General features: G+C 43.1%; 1 protein-coding gene across 1 annotated transcript in view; it reads right to left on the bottom strand.

Moving 5' to 3' along the window:
* LOC111249113 (uncharacterized) overlaps window positions 1-20,604 on the bottom strand; it is a 197,410-nt gene that overhangs the window by 32,358 nt on the left and 144,448 nt on the right. The window lies entirely within an intron of this gene.

Below are 20,604 nucleotides of genomic sequence, written 5' to 3'. Positions count from 1 at the left end.
ACGTAAAGTCGGTGTGATGGACCAACAAAGGTGTCCCGGGATAGCTTAGTGGGTAATGTGTTTGCCTGCGAATCTTAGGGACATGTTGTGGTCTAGGTTTGAATCCGAGCGTAGGTTTACTTTGTTTCGTGCTGGTAGCTACGTATATGATAGAAGATCTAATGACGGTGCCCAATTCAAAACATGAAGACCAAGTAGGGTGCGACGACGAGGTCCAGGCGTTAGGTAACATTGTCGCATAGCATTATAATAGGTTATGTGTGACACGCAGTAGTACCGCTCTATAACTGTCGTGGTAGCTGTGGGGTGTTGGAAGTTCGAAGGATTTGCAAAAATGCTTCTGATGCTGATCGAAGAGGCCCACCAAGGCGGCCTGCCTTGGCTTAGCGGATTTACACGTTTTAATTTCGGAAATTCTACATATATGTTTCCGTAATTATTAAATGTTGTGTAAAAAAAAATAGACGTGTTTAAAAACGAACGTGAACAAACTAGGAAGCACGTTAGACCTCGCGATTTCTCTACTTCACATGGCGGTGTCGCTCTTCGAACTGTCTTCCATTGCTGAAGAAGCCCACCTTTCTAGCGATGTGACTTAACATACGATACATTGGTTCAAACAGATTTTTTTGAGATGTTAGTAGAGTCATAAATAATTTTTTAGCTATTCGATGCAACCCAGCTGAAAAAAGAGTTTGCTTGCTTGCTTCTGTCCGTTCTACGTTAGGACTGTACTAGGCGCCATCAAAAGCCTCCTTTCGTTTATTTTCTCTATCTATTTGCGTTCTGTTATCGTCGCTACAACTGTATCTAACGGCTGCATGGATATATTACTTTGAACCCATTATGTGCTATGCCTGACAGATTCACAAGGCTAACTGGGCCAGTCAGCAGAATCCCTCACAGGACATGATCGCTAACCTCCCCCGTACGACGATAAGGTGCCCAGCGTGCACGTTTTCCACTTAGCCTATTGGCATCATTGATATCGTTGTTCCTGTTGTTTTCCTGTGCCGAATGGTCAGCGGATATGCAGGACCGGCTTATAGCTGTAGGCTGGCGACGATAGTATTCGTAGTCCACCTTGCACAAGCCAGCCCAGCCACTGCTTCTGCATTTGTTACTGATGAAGTCCACTGCTGAAAACCTTTGTCATCTCAGGCACCCGCTCTCCACTTCGGCTAGTCACTTCACTCAAAATGGGCTAAAAGTGATCAAAAAACCGTTTAAGCCAAGAGCAATCGCGAGGGAGCGACTGGCTAACAACAGATAGGCGATTGACCCGCGTTAGCCGCTGTCTTGCTGATTCGTAGTGGAACAGCAGTGGTTGCATTGACCGACCAAAGCTGATTCAAAGCTTAGAAAAAAGTCAGCCAAAGTCAGCTTATGAACCAAAACCATCGTCGTGGACAGTGAGAGTTAGCGAAAACGATAGTGCGAAACAGGGAGAGAAAGTAGAGTAAACGTGGCGAAGCTCGAATGAAGAAGTTGTAATGCATCGGGACAGAAAAGCTAGCAGTTGGTCGGTGAGAAACGTCAGTTTTGCCTGTTTCCATACAACTCCCATGCAGCAAGGGAGTTGGGTACGATTCTCGGACAGATGACGCTTCCCGTTCACCGGTTAATAACGAATACACACATATACACGCACACACGTGCAGATACGGCTGGGGACGGGTAGACGGAGGCATTCGTTTACACACACATGCATAGATCTGCATAGGCAGCTCAAACGCTAAACGGGTGTCCCGCTAATCTGTAAGGTGTATGCGGCGCCGCTACATCTGCAGCCGTCGCAGTTATTGTCGCAGGTGGTCTCTATATTCTCCCCCACAACTCGATCGTCCTTTTCCTATTTCGTTGTGAACTGAACGGATAAACTGAAATCGACGGGGCACACCCTTGCCAAAACCACTTTGCCCGTACTGAGCATAGCGCAGAAATATATAGCTTAAATAGAGTAGCTTTTTGTGTTATGTTTTCCCTCTCAAGACGCCTGTGGACAATAGTAATCATCAAGTGAAACTTGCGGTTTTCAACAACGATGGCCGTCGAAACTGATAAACGGAGGAACGCCTGGAATATGTCTACGTTATGTGGGTCACTGCATGCAAACACAGTTGCCTCGTGTTCACATCTATTAGCAAACTGCTAATGTTAAATGGCCAAAAAGGTCAAAACGTTTCTTCACAGCGCAAAGAAGATCATCCCGTGTTCGCCTATCTGCTAACTGGCTGCCATCAGCGGTATCCATCGATTTCTCGTTAAGCCACACGCATCGGGGGTGGGCTCGCAAACGGGTCTAGTCAAGTGGATTTGCATAAGTAAATGGACCCGCCGGCCTCCAGCCGGTTTCCCCGATGTGGATATCGATGTTAGTACGAGACTTATAAGAGAACAGGAAAAGTGTATTAAGGCAGTTGGCTAGAATCGAACAGCGAGATAAACAAATAATTATACTGCAGCGACCTGAATGAAAAGCTGTTTTTGATTTTTATTTTTTAGTACTCTATAGGGTTAGGCTTAAGCGTATGGTAACATTTAGAATAGGTTCGGCAAGGGCCATATGGGCACGTGGAGGGATACGTCTGTGTCATGCGCACGTTACTGTGACTATAGATAAATTATGGTTTCAATAAAGAAAACCATTTCTTAGTTCACTATGTGATTACATTAATAAGTTATAGTTAATGTGCTCTATAAATTTGAAACTTCTAGTTAATGACCACGATTTTGAATAGGATAGGATTGTCCGTCGCGCGAAGCGCTGGTGTAAGGTAGGGGATATTTATAGCTGACAATACACCATTGAAAGATTTCTCTTGAACAAAGTAATGAATAGTTCCATTTATGCCTTGCCCAGTGTGATTTGTTAGAAGAACATTTATAACGTATAAGACAAGACATTTTTTGTAGACAAATTCTTTTTTTCGGGACCCCATGTCAGATAGAGCCAAGATCCTCAATAGGATTCCCTAGCTAAGACTGCCGATTGTTTCAAGTCCGACGCCATGTCACATTGTCGTAGGTATAACATTGTTTCGTAACGACGGCCAAAAAAAAAAGGTATTTTTCTACTCCTATAGGATAGTGAGTGTGTAAATATTGGTCGGGACTGTGCCGTTCCCCAATCAATTTGTACAGCTTATTTTTACCATTGGGTTACGAATACGTCAGTGTCTAGGTAAGTATAACAATCAGTGTCACAAAATGAAAACCCCTCAGCTCCTTCTCTATGTCATCAGATATCCAAACAAACGACTAAATCTATATATTGTATTTTGTAATGTACCACGACTTGCTTAGAAATTGATCCTTCTCATAGTCGATGTGGGCCTATATGCAATCATGTATCAGATTAACCAGCCAATCGACTGCTTTTAAAGTACTACCTTCTGAACGCAGCGCGTACAAACTAATTGTAAGTAGCGAGCCCTTACTCTCCTTTTCGTTCCTGTTCAGACCTTCCTGCTCAGAAAACAGCACAATGAATATATATATATAGCGTAAATGACCAGGCAGTGCTACCAATGGAGACAGCCACTGAGAATTCACTAGCTAAATAATAGTACGACGAGGTGAATGAGCGCCAATACAAGGTATGTGAGCGCTTTGGTTATAATGTAGAGGACGACAGATCTTAGTGCTTTACGCACGTGTCGGTAAGTAAGCGTCGCCACAGGGACCGAAACCTGCAAGCCGCCAGCAATCACTGCCCAGCTCTTTTGGCCGTTGTTTTTATCGGGCCTTTCAATCGCTAATGAAATACTATATCGTTGAAGCCTTCGCAATGCTTCATAAAGATCCCTCACTTTGATATTGTTATTGACGCCATTGTCATCACAGCCGGTCGGTCGTTGCCCGCCGTCGCTGGCCGAGTGCGTCCTGACGCGCCACCGCTCGTGACGCAGCAGAATCAAATAGATATATCGGAACAACCCATCAGCCAACTAAACGCTTGATCTCTCGGCCACTGACTGAATAGGTAGACGCAGCGTATGGACGCACGTATACCTGTTCCTGTTTGTCTGTCTGTCTGTGAGGGTGTGTGTACTTATAAACATAAAAAGAGAAACAGAAAGATGGACAGTGAGCGTGCGTTAATATTTGTTTAAGGTGTGAAATTTTATGAGATTTTGTCGCGTAGATAAAGGCGCTATACTATCGCCCGCGTCGATGCCAACAACGGCAACGCTACGAGCGAGCGCTAAAGTGAGCACCCGACTAGAGGGCATATAGACGCCTGTCTTCACTAGCAATATCAACAATACATATTATTATAGTAATCGTAATTATCATTACTTTCATTATTAATATTATATGATAATCTATAGAAGAGGGCGGAGGGTCGTCGTTGGTCTTCTTCTATTATCGATATGATCGACATCATTAATAACGACTTCAGTCATTTTATTATTCGGTTGAAATCTGACCAGAAGGACCTCAAGCAACAGCGGTTTCCGAAGCAAATCCACGTAGCACATATAACAATATTTCCCGTTAGACTCTTACTCACATGGGTAGAAAGTGCCCGCTTGTCATATAGAAAACAGGCTATTGAACATTCAGATTGACCATATTGTTACTCTGGCAGTAGTTCCCATATTCACAAGAGGAAACGATATCTGAAAATCATAAATTAGTGATATCGATTTCGGCCGTCTTTATTCTGTCAGCTTTCGCCCTCGAGAGGCAACGCCCGTTTCGATGGCAATGTATCTTTCTCAATGGCGAGAAAAATGGCATATATAAATGTATATTTATATATATATATATGGTTAGAGGCGATAATCGATAACAAGGCCGCGTCTGCTTCCTTGCGCTTATTCACCGATATATTCTATTAATCTGCGCTGCAGAAAAAATCATTAAATATATGTTCGCTGTCACGGAAAACTAGTTTAAATCAGCTTGTAAGTTGATGTAGGCTTGTCGTAGTAGTAGGATTTCCCTTTTTTTCTTCCTAATTCCCGTTCGCCCTCTGTATTGAGCATGCGACAGGTGTTGCCCCTAGTTTTCTTGTCCAAATAATATTATTGCATAGAGAGTTTTTATTCTATAGAATATCTCATTTTCAATGACGAAACAAGGTTAATTTAGTGAACGAGCACGATCTACAAGTCTTTGTCGAACGTTGGGTTTCATGCATTGTCCAATTTGCTATCTCTGGCCAATGGCATCAGCTGCTTAGCTGGACGTAGATAATATATCCGCTTGAGATAAACTTTGCCGTGCTTTTAACCGATTACTTTATTATTTAAATGAGAGTACTATTTGCAGACCGCTTACGTCCCACACGCGGCTACCTACAAAGGTCGTCATCAGCTTCGAACCAAGACGATTAAGGCGAGAAAAACCCGATCTTCTATTTTGACGTTCTATGGGATCGAGCGAATTTACTACCACTACCGCCAACTGGGTTCCCTCTACAAGATGAGATCGAGCACTACAAATAGCTTAGATAATTGTAACCCACTATATCGACACCACGCCACGAAAATTTATAGCGCTATATTAACTACTTCTGCTATTATTTTTGTTGCTATCGCCGCCATTGAGCGTTTCCACGTGAGCATCAATAACTGGCTTAGCTTCGGTTGAACACAGCACATCCGTTGCTAATGGACGCACGATACAAAAAATATCGATTTGTTTTTTGCCTAACTATATCGAACTAAATAAGCGGGCGTTCAGCCTGAGTGCAGCTGTGAATGTCACAGGGGTTGCAGATGGAGGAAGAGACAGCGACGAAACGGAAGATCAGGATGAGCAGCCGGACCGCAGAGAACAAGCCAAGAGATCGCAAAACTGCGAATAGACAATTCTCTATTAGTTGATCTACTGGCAGTTGCTGACTTCTCCGCAAGCGAATGAGGACTTGAAATTTCCAGTTTTTTCTGAAATAAACGAATCAGATCGAAGCAAGAAGGCTTTTCTGAAATAAACGAATCAGATCGAAGCAAGAAGGCTTTTAGCGGCTGAAAAGGAGGCCTGGAAATGAGCGAATAAGCTTCTGCTAAACCGGCCCCACTACTGCATGAACGAACTTTTTTCGTGCAGTAACTTCACTACCGGATAAAAGATTTGAATGATGTCACGTTGCAGCATCGTTATTTTTCATTGTAAATTTTGCAGTCGTCTTCGACACCTCATCTCGTCGTCTGCATAGCAGAAGCATCGCTGAATCGAATCGGTACCGAATTTGAAAACGAAGTGGGACCACAAACTCTTTTTGGGCTGCTGACCAAGAACAGTGGAACAATGAGATCTGGACATTGCCGCCAGTGGGCCAGTCAGTCTTATGTTAATCAAACGATGTGTCCATAATCTATAATCATTTTGAACTTTGGCAGGACATGACTTCATCCTTTCGGAGTGTCCGTTGAATCCAGGAACGAGGTGAATGAGCTCAATTGGGTCGCCGAGGAACAACAACAGTTCGACGAAATCATCGGCAATTCCGTTTGCTGTTATTATTATTGCCGTTTTTGTAGTGAACGTCACGTTCGTCAATGCCAAAGCCTTGTCACTACGATCCGATGCCGTTTCGACAGTAAAGGAACTGCATGTGTGTCCCTCTAATGGGAACAGTTCAACCGGAGTGGTGATTCGTGCTCTTTTCAAAATAGATGTACATTATAAATATATTTATGTATATTTTATAAGACAAAAGGGGAACTTTATAGCTGAGGTGGCTACCTTGGCGCCACAGTCAGTCCTCCTGAATTTTCCGATCTGGTGATTTGATCTGACTTTTGTAGGTTTGGCTCCATTAGAGATTATGAGCAAGTTTCTACTTTTATGTTAGTGGAAAATAAAGCTAAAATGATGGCTAAATTATCAAAGAATCGCTTATCAAATCAGTCTTCAAGCGTATACCATGTTAAAATCATAGCCAGTGGATTTTCTCTAAGCGCCTATCTATACAACGGAAGCAAAGCCGTATGTCTACGTCCTCAAATGATGGGTCTTAGGCAAATGTGCGTATAGATGCCTGCACCGTACCCGTATTAGCAGCAGCATGAATTATAATAGTGGCTAAAAATTTACCAAACGATAGTTACTCGATCGCTGGCGCCATGAAATTATCAAAATCCATTGTTTGGTATCGAAGTTACTATTAGCTTATCTGGCTCCCTATTGCAGATAGTCCCAAATTATTACACGAGGTTTTGAAACCTATAATTGGTCAGGAATCATCGCTGAGAGAAGGGTAGCTAATACGAGCCTTCCAGTCACCTTCTCGGTACTTGCCTTTACTGCTTCTGTTCTCGCCATGCAATAACAAATATAATGATAATTTTTCTCCAAAATAATTGTGCAGGTTAAACAGGAACTCTTCCGTTCCAGTGGTATGTTCATCGTCACCTTAGTCGAGTTTTTGTTGCATTGTGCGGGTACGCCGACGAATCTGGGTCTGGCACAATCTGCTACTGCACTACGCTTGTGCCTGTTTAACTTATCTTGGCGGTACTACAACGAGCGAGAGAGGCGTTTGATTTGCCCTGCTCTGTCCCGAAGTGCAACAAAGTTGATCATTCTTGATCAGCTTGTAAGACATTAACCTCCTCTGGTTTGGGCACACCAGCTTTACCTACCGTTGTCGCTGCCGCTGCTTCTCCATCGCATTTTATTGCAGCACCGTCCCGGTCCCGGATAGGGTCACAGTACAGACTGATTTCTCGCCTGCGTTCTGATCGGCTCCATACCGTTGGACGACCATCGTCAGCGGCTCACTGACTGACCGGATGATTGAATGATCGATCGTGATGAACGACCCACCACTTCAACAGCAGTCGACGGGACGGCGATACTCGTACCATCAGCCATAGCACTATCCATAAGCGCAGGGAAACGCAAAATTGCCGAGCAACAACGGCCTTTCGTTATTGTTGTCTTCTTTGCTGCCTGTTTTACCTGCGAACTCGCGGCGGATAAGCGACTGCTGGTAGCTGTGCATCGTCGTCACTTGATGATTTACGGCGGAAAAAATAGAAGAACGCTCCGAATAGTTAGATGGATAGACAAAGTAGCGGTAGAAATGCCGATAAGCGGCGTATCGTTGCTAGGTAATATCAAGTTGAATGCTTACAATTCACCATATTTTGCCGGCTGCTGCTGCTGCTGCTGCTGCTGCCGTTTTGTTTGTTTTGCCATTTGCCCTCGTTGACGCCACCGTGGCCAGGAGCATTTGGATGAGAAATCTATAGGTAGAGGGGGCACGAAGATGACACGCCATAATCATAATTAACTCTTGCTATTGATGTTGCTTCTACGGCGCGTATCGGCGTCACTGCGATCGCTATTGTTCCTCCTGCGTCGTCACCTTATGCTCTACAATGATGCAAGCTCGATAATTTTACCGTAACCTGTAAAAGCGTTTGACATTTATCTCGAGTCGAACAGAGTAAATTAGCTTGAGGCGAATCCCTGATTTTTTTCCAGATGCAGCTGAACAATCGAGCCTGTATATTCACACAAACATTGGATGCTAGGGGCGTCATCAGATGGTTGTCGCACAGCGTTGTCGTTCCCTATCAATAGCGTTTATCTGTGTTATACACAGTTGTATATTTAGAGGAGTCGGCCATCACAGAGACATACCTTGAGTAAATTTACACCCCAACTTACGGCCCTAAGATCCGTAGAAGCTTACTCTAGTAATAAATAAAATCGAGTTGGTGATAGCCATGATAAAAACATTGTTGATCTATTGACTTTGCTGACCGCTGATAAAATTGATGATATTTGATTGGCCGGCCTCAATGTTCGCACGGTGGAGTCGACGAGCTTCCTACCTTTTCCACTAAGCGAGGACGTATCGAAGTCAATCGATGATGGAAGAGCTCATGGCAATAATTACTGCAAATACCTTAAAAGGAATTGCCGAAGCCTAGTGCACTTCTTCTTTACTGAAGCCCACGTTTTCCTCCGTTATGCCTGTTTAGAAAAACCAAGCCGATTGACCCTTCGTGCTGCTGCCATTTTTGATCGACTCTGATCATTTTTAAACGTATCGAGAGGTAGGGAGAGTGACAAACAGGAACAGTAATTTTACGGTCTCAATTATGACAATACTACTAGTATCGTGCTTTTGTGACCCCGTAGATTCTCAAAAATCATATATTCTACTTCATTAGGGGATGCACGCATCGCATCCACTGGGCGACGCGACCGATTGTCTATCATTCGTCATCTGGTGGTTTGGTCGGAAACGAAAATATTTAACTTGACCTGTTACTAGCTGCATGCGTAGGGCTCTTAGCAATGGCAGCACGGCAAAGCAGCTAGTTCCTAGCTAGTTTTATAAGTCGTCTTGTAGGGCCTGTAGAAAAATGAGAAACTCATATAAGACCGTAAGGACCAACGTGCCCGGGGCCTCAAGAGCCGTTCAGCTATGTTTTTCACGTCGAGAGTTCTATTAGATAGATTATTATAATTTGTTTTTTAGCATCTGTTAAGGTTTTAGAGTTTTTGTTTCGTTTGCGATAACAGTTATTAGCTTAAGGAATATAAATTTAGATAAAAGAGATTTACATCTCTTTTAGCCCAATCAAACATGTTTCACTCTGCCAGAGTTTTCTTGCTAAGTTAGCAACATTTAGAGAAAATGCAAATTCAGCGTATTCTATCTGTCGAAACAAGTACACATACCCTTTATCGATTTTCTCTAATATATTCAATTATATTGAAATCATCGCGTCTTTCACTGTGTTTCACCAACTTCAGCAATATCCGTAAATACAAAACTTTCTACAAGATTTGAAAACGTGTCAATAACAATTGAAAGAAACTGAAAACGTCTGAATTTGATATAGTCAGGAATTTTCGTCTCGCGATAAAGTTCGTGCGACGGCAGCAGCCGGTGACGTCGGCGTCGCCATGACGACAGCACTTCATTGCAACGTTCGTGTCAACACGGGAAGTCCGCGCAATCTTTCATTTAGCCGGTGAAAATCGTTACCTACATTGAACAATGGCCAACTTGTTGGGGACGAGGCTGCTGTCACCGCACGAATGGGTCGAAGCGTATATATGTATTATCTTGGTCGTCACGATAAGGGGGCGAACAATCTTTCGAAAATATGATATGCAACATTACCTACTCAAATAGCGCTTCTCAGACGTCCATTATTCAGCCAGCGTGAATCAGCTAGCGAGTCAGACGGGCGATAGGTTCATAAGCGAGGGAGACCTACCGAAGGGACTATGTTCTATTTTAGCTTTATTACTACTCCCGCCGTAGTAGTCTTTAGTTAGTTGTAGTAGCTCGAAACAGAAATGTCGAGATGAACTGGGGCCGCAGGACAAAACACTACGATAACGTTGAATAGGCCATTTATCTCAATACAAAGTATTTCTATTGTACTGTGCGATTCGTCGTTGAAACCGTGGGTGAAAAGTAAATTCGATATTATGTATATCATGTATAGCAGCCAAGGTTCGTACATATTGTCTCTGGATACACATAGGTTTATGTACAAGTCTCAGTGTCGGTAGTTAGATATAGACACAAATGGGATTGAAGATGTTGTCGAACTGTACCTTTGTCGCAATATGTTGCTAGGAATATTCTATTATTCTGTCTGTCGTAAGGGACGGAACGCGTTGCCTAACGACCTGTTGCCACTAAAACGAAGACTCAGCACCAAATGAAATCAAAAACGAAAACTCCCCTTCCTGGGCCCCTTAATGATATCTGTTCTTAAGTATTCTAATTAAACAATGACGTCTTTCGTCTAACGATTCTTGCCTAATATTCACTCAGCGCTAACACTCTCTTAGCAGCGTTCTTCTTTACGTGCAGGCATTAAAACTACAGTTTGATAGAACCGAAAAATACGCCAGGAGTGAGCTATACGCGTAGACTGAATTCTAAAGAGTGCGCGCTCGGTACTAGAAAAACAATCGAGCGTCTTCCCAGAAATCCGTAGGGTTGATTCTACCTGACCGCAGAACAAACTACAAGCGAACCTATCCTTGCACATCGCTATCTAGTTAGTCTGAATCAATGCATCCCGTACACGATGAACTGCAAATTACTATACCCATTTACTGCAGCCGTACTCCATGCTTGAATTAGGCTCCATATATAATCAACATTTAAATAATCATGTAACTTCGCTTGTACGTTCTAAACAAGTGTTTTCCAATCTGCCCTGTCCCGGAACGAGGCCGTGTGGTCATCTGGCGAAGAGACTGCAAACCTCTGCTGCCGGCCATTTTTCCCCCCATAACAAGGGCTTCAGCATTGTAGAAGCTGATTTCGCAGGTTCGTCCTGAAATAGCGCCGCTGTCGTACGTAGCACACGCTGCGTTACGCACAAGCCCTACAGCTTCCAGCTTACCACGCGTTGGTCAGTGCTAGATCGATGTTTTAGGTCTGCATGTGCTCTTCGAAACCATCCTAAGGCTCTAGTTACTTTGTTGTTGGCCGCTTCCAGTCTTACCAGCAGAGTACTTACTCTCATCGTAAGCAAGACATCATCAGGGTCATCGTCTCGTATTGTCATAATTGGTCGTTGTTGTCGATTTTTATAGAGATATCTGTCCGATTTGACTGTGCTAAAGTCTGGCGTTAACCCTGCTTGCCTACAAAACTGGTTGTTCACAAACAATCGCAGCTACGTAGACCATTGTACCGACCAACGAACAAGCAGATAGACACACAGATAAGCACTCATTGAGACTCGCACACAGCAGAAGGCCTTAACTGAAGGCCGGTCCATATTTTGTTACTGTTATAGCTACAGTCCGCTCCACAATGAAACGACGAAAATAAGTTATCTGCTAGAGAAAATTGCCACCGTTGGGAGATATAGCTTCAGCAAAAGTATTCTATCAACAGTGATTGTGATCATCTTGGTCACCTCGTCTCTGATGGATTATGCCTCGAATCCCTTACGACCATCTCAGCAGACCGCCAAGCAAATGGGTAGGACGCAACAACGCGCAGACGGGTTCGCTGGATAGCAGGAGTTGATGTTGGCGGCCTACGCAGGAAGCGACCAGACCGCTGCGTCGATGGCCTACCAGTGGTTTACAATTGAGCGCCTGTACTAATAGGCTTGTAACGGCAAACGTCCTGCACGGGATAGACAAATATTCGTTAACAATCACTTGACTCTCTGCCCGCTTCTTTGCTGTTATAATAGATAGATATTAAGTGATCTTAAATGTGTGTAGCTCAGATAGATTGAGCTGGTGCGGTCGTTCGTGGCACGAAGGAAGCTGGGATGAGACGAAACGTTAACATAACACTTAAATTCGTTACTGCTATTATTGTCGTTGTTGTTGTTGTTTCTGTTGTTATACTGATGACACTGTTGTTGCTATAGCTACCATAATAATATGGCTGGCACGGTCAGAACGCTCGTAATGCTCGGGGGAGGGGGGAGGGGTCTGACCGATAGTCCAGTACACCACTTCTTGTACGAGCTATGTATGATATCCTGGTGTTAACCTAACCGAAGAGGAGTCAATTCAGTGAAGGAAAACGCAGCTATTCCCGAGAACAATGTGAAATAGTATCCAAGTGACTGCGCGAGACATGGGCGTAGTAGGACAAACCAAGCTTGTTCCTTCTGCATGCGGTACATGGAAAATGTCATGATAATCGAGGGGCATTGCTCGTGCCTCACTGCAAAGGCGACATAAAGTCATTATTAAATGATACGATGCACGAAAAAATCCGCCACTCTGTCGCAGATGTAAAAACTTCCCAAGATTATATTTACATGAAGTCGTCGAAGGGAAACGCTTTACCCCTAACTGCGTTTCTAACTGCGCATACGAAGTACAGCGATCGTTTACGCAGTGACACACGTTATTGACTGTCGTTTGTTGATACGATAGGTACAAACCCACTCTTTGGTCGGCAACATCTACTTCGCGTGCAAGCTATCTGTAAATGCTACTCGTTCGTATCAGTATTTTATCGGATGTCTGATCTAAAACTCCGTTCACCCACATCCTTTTCCGTTCTTGAAATTGATCACTGATCTTACGATGTATATCTTTCTCTGTTTTTATTATTTGATTCTATGGACAGGTTAATCGAGTCGCCGTTGACGACTGGAAGCTTTCGTCGTTTATCGATTGGCCAAAGCGTCCAAGTATGGCTGTCAATCTGGGAAATTCTAGGAATACAAACAGTAACGGCGAATTCGTATAAGCCTCATCGTGTACAATGAAATCGGCGGTGGTGGTGAGAGACGCGTTTTTTGTTGGTCCAAGTAGCTTTCGCTTTTTAGGTACAGGGGGTCGAGTATTCAAGAGAGACGTTTACTCTTTTGTCTGTGCGAACGAACGCAACCCGCTAGCTAACTGCTGATCGTGCTAGTATTAACATGTCAAATAATTATAATACGCAAACTTTTGTACTATGTCATTATATAGAGGTTAAATTGCCTTCTGCGAGTCTGTTATCCTGTTTTGAGATGTTGGCCATCTACCGCTTAGACAATAAACATCGTGTTTCAATATTGGATGTAGTCTTGGTACCAGAAAATACGTCACTATCAAGCACGGAAAACGACTTAACTTCGGTCCGGCTTTAGGTTATTGGTCAGATCAAATGTGACGTTTCGAGCGACTCCCGAGTTACACCTGCGAGAATAGTCCCAGGCTGATTGGGCGACTCACTTAACGCAGCTAGTAAACAATATGGTATTCACTGAACAAGATACCATTTCAGATGGCCGTGGCACTGTTTTCCTTCTCTTTCACTTAAACTCATGACCTTAAGTGAGAGAATATTTGCAGGTATATTAAGCGCATCGGTTACAAAAACGCAATGTCTGAAAGCTTCAGTACTCGAGATTAATATGTGCTGCCCCTGCGTGGCAATCGATTCGCAGCATACAGACTAGTATTATAACACTAATAAGGGCTAATGGATATATAATCACACTTATAGACGTTCAGATACTGTTTCCTGAACGATCCGAGTTCATCGGAGACCTTAGGCATATCATGGAGTTGCCTTAGCAGAACTGGTTTTTAGCGGCTTTTTTTATTCGTATCCGTTCACAATCGTGGTAAAAATTAGCATAGAAAAGCAAGGAACAACTGAATTTGGGTTTCTCTCAGGATGCAGTTACCTGTTTATTTCTTCTATTTATGTTTGTGAAACCGCCAATGACGAAAGTACCGCAGATCGCTGGCAGCGTACCTGGGTGACCCTTCGCTGTTAGCATGGAAATACAACGCTTATAATTCCGTTGTCATCACGAACAAATGTAATCAGTGAAACAGGTGATGAGCTGAACATGTCAATGTTTGTCTTTTACTAGTAGATGCGCCAGCGACCCCGTGCGCCTGCGTCGCCGAAACTGTCGACCCTGGCCGTTTGCTGCGATCTTACCATTTCTGTGCTAAACTATATATATAGTCAAATGGCCATACGGCATCTGCCCCCTTCCCCTGTTCATAGGCCATTGACGATTGGTACAGATACAGCTTAAAAGAGTGAATCGTTTATTTAAAATATTTACCATCAGAATTTCGAAGTTATTTCTGTAACTTCTAATGTCCACTAGCAGAAAGAGCGCTCTACTATCATAGTTGTCGCGTTGTTAGAACTCTAATGGTAAGATGCTTTATAAAGACCATTCAATTTGAAGGCGAAAGCAAGATTTTGCTTACGCCGCAGGTGGCTGGCCTAATGTTTGGCCCAAATGATCAATTCGAAACTGGGTCCTATGGACCACCCTGAAATATCGTATCGCTTAGTATATATTCGTACGGCTTAAGTCACCCAAGTCAACTGCTTTCTATAAAAAGTTTTACGATTAGACAATAGAAACGAATATACAGGTTCTCATTTGACTGTGTTGTATGGTCGCCAAATAGACGTACATGTGGATACGAAGATTTTTCAACAAATAAGAATCTGCAAAAAATAGCATGGAGGAAAAGCTTGTCAGATTGATAGTCTGAGACTTTTCAGAAAACTTACTGATAAGCGAAAATGCTGTTCTCAGCAAACTTAAACCCTTCAGGACTGTAGTGATATAGACGATATAGTACAAATTGAAAGACCAGTCCAAAGTAAACGTCTCGCCAGAACAATTTCTGAAACTCCTACCGAAACTGAGCTACATACGGGCATTATACCGGCGCGGAGTAAGTTCTACTAAATCTATGCAGGGCCAAGCATAATCTTTATTTCGGCGTCTGCTGTACTGCGGCATAAATATCTCTGATAACAGTCGCGTTCTCTATATTTCAGCAATTGCTGATGGAACGTCAAAGCATCTGCGCTGCAGAGAAACGTTTGCCGCGAGAACCTGCCGTGATATTACCCTATCCTATCCCGTGAAACCTATTATCCAGCAATGCAATCGAGCTACTAGACGGTTCTATAATTACTTATTTATCTATACTGCAATATTAAATCCAGGCGTGGGGGGCTTGCCTGACCCAAAACGACCCTGCAGAGGCATATTCTGCGGATTCGCCGGACCCAAAACGATCCCTCAGAGGAAGGTCTGCGCGGGATTCTGGCCAGATTGGGCAAACATTTTGCCTGTGGAGGGAAAATTTCATTTTCGCTATAGAGGGTAATGTTGATTTGATTGATCGCCAATCGACGTTGGAAACTTTTTTTTTGTTTGCCACGTTTGATAACAATGCCGCACCACCGTTGACAAACGTCAAGGCGGTCATTAGCGTTGTGTGCGCTAGTCCAGCATCAAATAGAAAGTATAAACTAATATTTCTGTGCCTCACATATATTACTTAACATGCTCATAAATTATAACCATTGGGAGATAGCTGCCTGCTATTTGATGTTACCTCTCTATATATATGGAGTAAGCGCTTTGTTTCTACACAGATACAGCAAGAGGTGTTTAGTAAGAAAAAAGATGGCGGGCGGAGACGTGGGTAGCGTTTTAATATGATTTACCCATCGGCGGCAACAAAAGATAATAATTTTTTACCTATATACGAATCCGGAAATACTTCTGGTACAACTATGAACTTCGACATAAAGCTCACTGTCGCAAGAGTAGAAATCAGTTGAACGTATCATCTCGCCTGAAAAGGCTCGGTATGAAATGTTACGTGTTTCGGCACCAAGACGAGAAATCTGGCTAAAGCACTGACCGACCGGGCAGAGTGTTGGGCCTATTAGAGGGACCTATAATTTACGGTGAATGAACCTGCCTGGGTTGCATCTATCTGATAATCACAATCTGAGTAATATATGGGCATATTTGATATCGTTTTTCAGGTACTGCAAGCAGTCGTCTTGCGCGAGACCATATTCTCAGCTTGGCAGAAACATGCACGCTTAATTGTTTTTAAGTAACACACGACTTTACGATACCGTAACACCGAAAGAAACGCTAACTGGCATTATCAGAGTACTTATTATGTGCATTTAGCGGGTAGCATTATGATCTTCTATAGTTAAGCTACGTCGCTGCTACTAATTCGAACAAAAACTTGAAACAGCTAAAGTTTGTCAAATTCCGCTCAAGAATCGAACGTTACGAATTGATATATTTCGTATCCACCGTATGAATTATACCTAAGGAACGAAGGTAACTTGCGACAGAAGGTTAGCCAGTACACGCGTAACCGTTGTTAAATGATTCGCAACGGATTCGCCGCTGCCCCGAGCAAAGGTCACAGACCAAGGGGGAGAACGTGCTGCACCCGTGCTAGAAAACCAAGAACAACAAGTCAATGACGGAATGTGTGCTGAGGTCAAATCCGAACGATAGCGCTACAATATACTGTCTAAAACAGTTTGGACAGAAAACGATATCCAATCAGGAGCGATGAACAGCACCGACGAGGTTTCCTTTTTCCCCATCTTCTTCAACGATAAAGACATCATTGGATAATATAATTAGATGAGATCTGACGAAGAACTGGCAGACCCAGTTGGATAACGACCGAGACGGTTTGTTGTTCCAGTCGCCTTCAATGACCGTCGTTACAGCGCGTCGGTTGCGGTCGCAATGAGGTGGCACTGTGTCTGGGCGGCATTATAACATCCCAGATTTAATCGTGTTTAGCGTTTCGGACGCAATTGCGGGCGACGAATGCTCATCTACTTATCATAAACGTGCCGGTGAGGAGCGTTTGCCGATTGGGTGATTTTGGCGTTCTGTACCATCGATAGAGGAGAGCTACAGATTCGGGAAGGAGAACGAAAGATTGAAGGCCAAGCAGAAAAACAAGCATGATTAGTTGATGAAGACGTTCGAGCGTCGCATGGTGATTTAAACGGGCTTGCAATTAATCCGTTCCGTGGCGTATGATCATTATAATATGCATAAAACCATTATGCTCGTAGTGAAACTAGGAACAGGACATTACCTAATACATATTACAAATCAACTTGCACTGTCTTACTGTTGATTCCCATCTTAGACCAGGTATGTAAAGCCAAACTGATGTTTGGAGCATTGACTTGCGGAAACAGATTGTAGCCATCTTGTTTCTTTGAAAATGGAAAAAATACCAGTTTCAAAATGTCTGTAGCGTATAATTTTGTGGTGAACAGTTAACAACGTTACGAAAGGTGATCTTATAAATGGACAAAAGATGTACCTAATGAAAGCTCTTTTTCCAAGCATCAAATATCATTGTAACGCCTCATAAGATGAAGGATGCCTAGCATTGCTTGATGGAACACACCTTCGAACCTTAGATTTCTCGAGTAGCGAAGCTGTTCCGACTTAGAAAAGGTTGTACAGAGCGCGAACAGACGCCCAGCGATAAGTATGGGCTGGGCATAGACATTTCTGAGACTCCTCATCAGTGGAACAAAAAGAAATGCCCAGGACCAAAGCTGAATGGTCTGTGCACGCCGTAAACGCAATAGTACGCTTGCCTTCAACTGAATGAACATAGCCGCACTGTTCTTCAAGAAGGCGGCCCAGCATAAACTCCTTATTGAGCTAAGCTGTGTCCAATATACATACAGAAAAAGGATAATTAAGTCTGAATAAAAAAACCATGATGACGAGAATATAGCAACGATTTCATAACAAGAAAAAACTTAAATAACATCGTAAGTGCTTTAACTGAGACTTCCTTTTCAATGAATACTTGATCTGATACGTATGCTTTGCTCCCGTAATAGCTTGCCGGATAATGCTAATCCTAAGAACACGTTGTGGTCTGGGTTTGAACCCGGGCGTAAACACTTGCTTCGTTTCAGGCTGGGAGCCAGCCGTTTGATGAATTGCCTAACGGCGATACCGAAACCTCAAAACGTGAACACTATCTTCTACCTAAAACAATTTGTTATTTTTGTAAACAAGTAACAATGCTACATAAACGGTGCGTTTCCTAAATATTTCTAAGTACTGTTAGGTGATCATAGAAAAATCACGATTGTGTATACACCTCGCATTAAATCGAATGGACACCTTAGATAAATTGATGACATCATTATATTGCACTGCGTTGTTAGAGGTCAGAATGTCTACGAAAATATTTTTCAACACATTTAATATCTGTTTCGTCTAGAGTAATGGACGGATGGCTTCAACCCTACAGAGTAACCTCTGTCTACGTTACCCATTCTATTCGACCACGAACAACGACGACATTGGTTTCGCCTATTGAGAATATCCTGCTCGTTCTATTTCTGATTGATCGTTCAGCCCATGTGCATTATATCTGTTTCACTGCGTATAGACTAGATTAAATTATCTCCATCTTTAGATAAACAAAAAAAAAGAAACAAAAGAAAACGCCGTAACCCATTATACTGGGTCGGATAGCCGAACCCGGTTTTTTTTTCATGAGTTTCGTATTTCTAAGAATGTAGCTAAACAAGAACAGATATTTTTGCGTACGCTAGAGGTGTCATGCATTGTATAAAAAAAAAAAAAAAAGCTATATATACCAATGGGTAATTTTCGAGACCCTTAAATCTAATACCCGTTAAGGATCTTCCGGCTTGCTTCATGAAAGGCCTCTTCCGATTTCTCAGAACCCTCATAAAGACTAGCAATGATGTAAATTGTTGATTTTGGACAAAAGTTAATGCTTTAAGTTTGGCAGGGATCCGTCTAGCGCGAAAAGATTGGATAGTAGTAAATCTTCACTCAAATAAAACACTGTTTTTCGCCTTGACGAACTTGTTGTTTCGTTCTACGAAGAACCGATTCTCCTTTGGTATCGAGACAATCTGCAAAAGTTGGTCCTAAGTTCAATGCTCCACCCTACACACATATATGTTCCTTTCAAAAATTCTCACAAGCAAAGTTCTATAGAATTCGGTAATAGGCTTTTGAAATAACGGTTCATATACCTACCACTTAATAAGAAACTTGACCAGCTGGTAAAAGTCTGATAATTTGTCAATGTAGATCCTAATAGGTATGTCCTTCATTACAGACATCCCGCGCTTCATATTGCCTGCCATTGCATAAAGCCTGAATGAAAATGTAAAGTATACTAAGTCGATCATCAGCTATATAAGGTCGATCAGATAACCAGTTCCTAGTTCTATGCGTTAACGTCAACAAATACCAATGTATTTGCGTTATCAATAATATTTTGTCAAGCCCCAGATCGGTAAACGTTGCTTGACGTCTTACGAGCGCGCAGGCACACCCAGAAAGAGGCAACAGCGATAACAACAAACATCAGGCCCAAAAGACAAACAGGTGCTGAACGTTTTCGATTGCTTATGTTTGCCATTTGAAACTTTAACAATTCACTTGCCTGTTTTTTTCTGAATGGGACCATCACGAGTAGCCGCATTAGCTAAGGCAATGGCAGCATTAATGTGAAAACGACGTCCGTGCCCGTCGACATGATGACTACCACTGGATTCACTGCACTGGCTACACTCGACGCCCGATGTGGTCATGCCTATTTATGGAGCACTAGAGTGGATACGGATCGTGGTCGGACGGTCGGCTAATCGTCATCGCCTAAGCGACGCCTCAATGAACGAAAGGAGATTTACGCACACCTGTTGCCGACGGAGGACTCGGGATCAGGAGCGGCATTCCGGCTGCCCCGGTATGTGCTTGCTGAGTGCCGGATGAAAACCTGACGAATTACTCATCCGACAGCGTGGTCGCTGAAGTTCTCGCCACTTTGACTCGAGGTTCGACATGATGGTCTTTGTCGCAGGCAGAAGAGAAGGTGCTCACTGGCGAACCAGGACAGGTATCACTTTAAGAACGCATAGCGCTTACTTCGTCTCCTGCCTAAACGAACAGAGGCAATCGCCAACAGCGCCCAAAGATGTTAGGTTTCGCTCGAATATATGCATGCGCCATCGATGACCGACATTGAGAACACTCTACGACGAGCTTGGCTCTAGGTGTTATTAGTCCCACAGTTTGTTATGCCCATTTGAAATAACGTAAATGATCGGCATAGGCAGATCTGCAATAAAGGTGAGTGCTATGTGAATTTATCGTTCAAAGATCTCTGTGCCACCGTTCAGTCTCTTGGCAGGCCTAGTTTAACAAAGGGACGAAGCATCGGCTCAGAAGTTATCAGAAGTAGCTTTGGTGGACGAAGGCTAAAGACTTCACTTAGCGTATGAGCGCTGGGAACCATAAATGATCGAATGCGATCTGCAAGATGCGACACCACTCAGCGTTATTATTATTA

This window comes from Varroa destructor, unplaced genomic scaffold, assembly GCF_002443255.2.
Source record: "Varroa destructor unplaced genomic scaffold, Vdes_3.0 BEIS01000004.1, whole genome shotgun sequence".
NCBI classification, from domain to species: Eukaryota; Metazoa; Arthropoda; class Arachnida; order Mesostigmata; family Varroidae; genus Varroa; species Varroa destructor.
Note: the sequence above shows the minus strand (reverse complement) of the source record. Positions and strands in the feature narration are given on the sequence as shown.